This window comes from Homarus americanus, unplaced genomic scaffold (genome assembly GCF_018991925.1).
Source record: "Homarus americanus isolate GMGI-L3 unplaced genomic scaffold, GMGI_Hamer_2.0 scaffold25827, whole genome shotgun sequence".
NCBI classification, from domain to species: domain Eukaryota; kingdom Metazoa; phylum Arthropoda; class Malacostraca; order Decapoda; family Nephropidae; genus Homarus; species Homarus americanus.
The window spans coordinates 351,517-357,279 of NW_024738300.1; positions in this window are offsets into that span (position 1 = coordinate 351,517).

Below are 5,763 nucleotides of genomic sequence, written 5' to 3' on the forward strand. Positions count from 1 at the left end.
GATCATGTAAATCCACAATGAAATGTCTTGATCTCAGCTTTCTCAAGACATCTTCAGCAACTTCAGTTGCCTCTGAAGATGTCTTGAATAAAGACGAAAGCTATAGTGCCTGTTTCATTTTCCTTGTGATTTTATATATATATATATATATATATATTTATATATATATATATATACTGTATATATTTATATATATACATATATATATATATATATATTTATATATATATATATATATATATATATATATATATATATATATATATATATATATATATGTATATTTATATTTATATATATATATATATATATATATATATAGATATATATATATATAGATATAGATATACATATATATATATATATATATATATATATATATATATAGATATATATATATATATATATATATATATATATATATATATATATATATATATATATATATATATATAACAAAGAAGTATATGTGTGTTTGTGTGTCCATTGAGAATCTCGGGGAACTACTTTACGTGGATCTGTAGTGATGATGGATGGTGTTATATGTAGTGATGATGGATGGTGTTATATGTAGATGATGGATGGTTTTATATGTAATGATGATGGATGATGTTATATGTGTGATGATGGATGTTGTTATATGTAGTGATGATGGTGGTGTTATATATAGTGATGATGGGTGGTGTTATATGTAGTGGTGTGTGGTGACGGTGGTAGTGACAGTGGTTGTGGTGGTCATGGTGATAGCGGTATGTTTGTGGGTGATAGTGGTGGTGGTAGAGACTGGTTGATAGTAGTGGTAATGATGGTGGTGGTAATGATGATGGTGGTAGTAGTGATGATGGTAGTTGTAGTGATGGTAGTGATGGTGGTCCTATATGTAGTGATGATGGGTGGTGTTATATATAGTGATGATGGGTGGTGTTATATGTAGTGGTGGTGGTGACGGTGGTAGTGACAGTGGTTGTGGTGGTCATGGTGATAGCGGTATGTTTGGTTGATAGTGGTGGTGGTAGAGACTGGTTGATAGTAGTGGTAATGATGGTGGTGGTAATGATGATGGTGGTAGTAGTGATGATGGAGTAGTGATGGTAGTGATGGTGGTCCTATATGTAGTGATGATGGGTGGTGTTATATATAGTGATGATGGGTGGTGTTATATGGTGGTGGTGGTGACGGTAGTGACAGTGGTTGTGGTGGTCATGGTGATAGCGGTATGTTTGTGGTGATAGTGGTGGTGGTAGAGACTGGTTGATAGTAGTGGTAATGATGGTGGTGGTAATGATGATGGTGGTAGTAGTGATGATGGTAGTAGTAGTGATGGTAGTGATGGTGGTCCTATATGTAGTGATGATGGGTGGTGTTATATGTAGTGATGATGGAGGGTGTTATATGTAGTGATGATGGATATTGTCATATGTAGTGATGATGGGTGGTGTTATATGTAGTGATGATGGATGATGTTATATATAGTGATGATGGATAATGTTATATGTAGTGATGATGGTGGTGTTATATGTAGTGATGATTAGACAGTAAAATAATAACAGTTTAATGCTAAAAAAACATGCTTTGCTGCACTGTAGTGGAACTTACATACACCATTAATGAACTAATGATGGAAGAAGAAGTTTTGGGGACTGAACAGTGAGACAATGTGGAGCCTCCCAGAGGGTGGCATCCTACCATGGCCTAGCGACTGAGCCGCCCGGACCAAACTTGGCATGGATAGCAAGTGTCATATGGGGATCTCAAAAAAAACTCCAACCAACCGGAACCGACACACACCAACCCTACCTGACCTGTTAAACCACACAGAGGTTGTGAGTAGATTGCCAGGAGTCTTCCTGACCCTGAAGGAATCGTCACCAACTGATTCGTCATGCCCACCTACAGGTGAAGAGGAAGCTCACTGCCAGCCTGGATGTTATCCAGATCTATGAGATCAGTGAGGGTCTTGGCATCTAGGATTGGACTTCAGGAGCCCCCTGACCCTGAAGGAATCGCCACCAACTGATTCGTCATGCCCAGATCCTCTATAAGTCCTTACATCCAAGATCTTTTGACTGCCACCTCTCCTCCTCATCCCACGCAGAGTATGATCTGTAGAACTGCCCGGATGAGCATACCGTAAAGATCTCCTCACAGTCTGCTCTCTACAATCTGAACAACCTTCCTGGCTGACTTCAGAGCCTGCTGAAGAGAATGCCCCTGGACCTTTCGGAGAATCAGATGACTTGACCTTGGTGTTGAACCAATTTGGCAAGTAGACACTGTTGATGAACTGGACAATAAGTCTCAGGTTGTGCTGGTTTCCTTTCAGTTTATAATGAGCGACCCAAATTCTGCAGAATCTGAAAGCCGTTAGAGCCACCTAGAATGTGAGACTGGGACCCATCTGCAGTAAGTTAAAGTCTATCAGGCATGACCCCAGTTTTGATGGCACTGTAAATCATATCTGTTAGCGCCTCCTGATCAGTACCCAGCGGTCACAATGACAGGCGTGTCAACGAGTGGAGGGCCAACTGTGATTTTTTTCAAAGTTTGATTTGCTTTTCAACCCAGCAGCAGAGTCGCCATCTGCCAGATAATCACAGACCATCTGTTGCTTCTGAAAGAGTCTGCCATCCAGCCCTGGATCAGACGTTCTGAGCGGCAACTGTTGGTGGAGGCCACAAACAATCCAGACCAGCTTCTCCCACCGTTTTCATTCCACTGTACAGAATTTTTGCCACCCTGTGTTCAAAAAGGTGTTGTCCCTCCAATGCAGGGTCTGGTTTTACGTTCCTCCTGACACCACAAATGTTATCTGCCACTATCTCAGCTTAGTTTCGATGTCATCTCTTTCTCTGGAGGAAATGCCACAAACACTTTCCCTCTCCTGGTTCAATGCAGCAGGAGTGTTCCTCCTTCCATCAAAGCAGCAGGGAACAACTTGTCAGGTGAATCTCCAACTTTCAAGAACACTTTAGTGCCATCCTTCCCATCAAAGAAGGCCCAAACACTGATTCCATTTTCATCCCCTTGCATTTCAAACTCCTTTCTAGGTTGATGACAAGTTTCCTGAGCTCTTCCTTACTTTGTTATGATCTATCACCAGGTGAACATCATCAGGTGTTATCGTCGTCCGACCGCTCGTCCAGGCAGCTGTTGCCATTTCACAGTTTGGAGAATTGGTAGTGTGTCAGATGTCATGGTTTTGCCGAGATATCTTTCCTATTTCGAATCTTATGCCTCAAATATTAGATCATTATTTTCAAGAACAAAGCCATTCTCCTGGTCAGCACCTGATCAAGCCATTTAAACTCAAACCAAGCGACCCAATCATCGGCCTTTTTTACCTCACCCTGGGCCTTCTCAAGTCTCTTTTCCTCGGCAACTCTTCTCCTCTTCTGTCTCTCTGTGGCAGCCTCCTGTCTCTTGGACTCCGGAATATCTTGGCTAGAAATCATGAGAGCCCCTATACTGCCAGTCTTCTTTCTCTGTGCTTTGACAAGTGCCAGTTCGATCACAGGAATCTTCAGTTCACGCTTGCAAATACAGGAGATGTGGGCCTCGGATTTACAGTCACGATCGCATCCAAACTCAGGACAGAGAACAAGTGGGCACTTGCAAGTAATTATGTCAAATAACTGGTCCAGTTGCTTGGCAAAGCTGTCCTTAACTGCAAGTTTTCCTCTCCCAAGAGAGATATCTCTTGCCTTTTCCCAACTGGCTAGCAGTCTCTCACCAATCTTCTTCCTGACTTGTTATGATGGAGGAAAGACAGGCAGGTTAACCAGGGGTGTACTGTGCCAAGACAGCTTTGGATCATATCTGCACTGGCAATGTCTTTGTTTTGAGTAAGTTCTGGTTCTTTTCATGATTTGCCTGAATTAAAACACAAATATCTCAAAGCATCTCTGTGTAAAGCAACTCCAGGCCTAGGGAGCTCTCCCAGACCCAAAGATAGTGACTGAGATGAAAAACGGATTTTGGTTTCCTCGTCCTGACACAAGCATGCATCACAAAATATTATCAACTTATAAATGCATCAGAATCACAAACAGAAAAAAATATTGTTAGTTTGGTTGTTAAAGAATGAAGTCAGAAAGCAATGTTCACTATTTAATTGTAATGCACTAATGCAGCTGTACGTTAGATTTTCGATAAATTTCACGCTAAAATTTACCTAGCAGAAGGTTGCAAAATATTGAAACTGAAATTATTTTCTGTTTATATACACCAAAATCTACCAAAAAAGTGATGGGCCATTAGTTTTAGCTGATCTTCCCTCCTATGACACACCCTATTATGTAGTGATGATGGATGGTGTTATATGTAGTGATGATGAATGGTGTTATAGGTAGTGATGATGGATGTTGTTTGTTTTTGTAGTGATAATTAGACAATAAAATAATAACAGTTTAATGCTAAAAAAATAAACTATGCTGTACCGTTGTAGTGAAAAACATGGTGGAATTTACATACAAAGTTAATGAACTATTGGTGGAAGAAGAAGTTTTGGGGACTGAACAGTGAGACAATGTGGAGCCTCCTGGAGGGTGGCGTCCTGCCATGGCCTAGCGGATGAGCCATATATATATATATATATATATATATATATATATATATATATATATATATATATATATATATATATATATATATATATATATATATATATATATATATATATATATATATGTAACCGGTCGGAATTACTGGACCTTTAATTTCTCACTTGACTTGGGGTTTATTAATTATTAGATGGAAATTGCAGTGGAAGCGCCCCTTGGAGGAAAATCCCGAACCAGCACAAGATCACTTAAATTTACTAACAAAATGAATTGTCCGTGACCCGTGGAAGGATAGCGTCTGTGACTGGGATGAATGAGACACACTTTAAAATTTAGACACTTATATTCCCTCTAACACTACAGACACAATCAAATAATGGTACACCAACATATGCGCACCTCTTAACCTGAACGGAAAACACTACTCTGGGGAATAAAAGTTGTACATGATATTGAAATTATTAGAAACTCAGACAATGCCTCATTAGAAAACAATAAATTCAAAGTATTAAGAATTGTTGCTTGCACACATGAAACAGGCCTTAAGGGCTTTCAACAAAATAATATCAATCGCTGAGAAAATGGGATTAAAAAATAAGAAATTAATAACTCTACAATGAATAGGCCTTAAGGGCACTCAACAAAATTATATCACCCCAACAGATGCACACTTCCTAACCTAACTTAAACACTACTCTGGGGAACAAAGGTTATACCTGAGATTGAAATTATAAAGAAATTTTAAATGCATTAAAGGAACTAAATCACAGTATCACTTATAACATAAGGGAGAAAACTCATCTGAAGAAGAGTTCCCTCATTCTCTGGTTTCAGTTAGTGACACAAACATTAAAACAATACTATCACAATTATTTAAGAAATATTAATTACACACAGCAAGACAACATCAGTAACTGAAAAAAATATTATCACTAGATTAAGAAGTTACTTAGTTCACCAATACCCATAAACACATGCTCCCTAGCCTAACACATAGATTCCACCTACACTCTGTAGTTTTTTAAGCCACAACCAACAGGCACCTTTAGTTTAAGACCCAAACCAGCCTTTCTCAACCTTGGAAATGTACCTCTAAGTTCAACTAGACTCTTGGTCCCAGTGTGTGACCCTGTATCACTCAGCTGGCTTCACTTTACCCCCAGTACATCCATGAAACGGAAGGGAGTGAGCCAATCAATTGAAT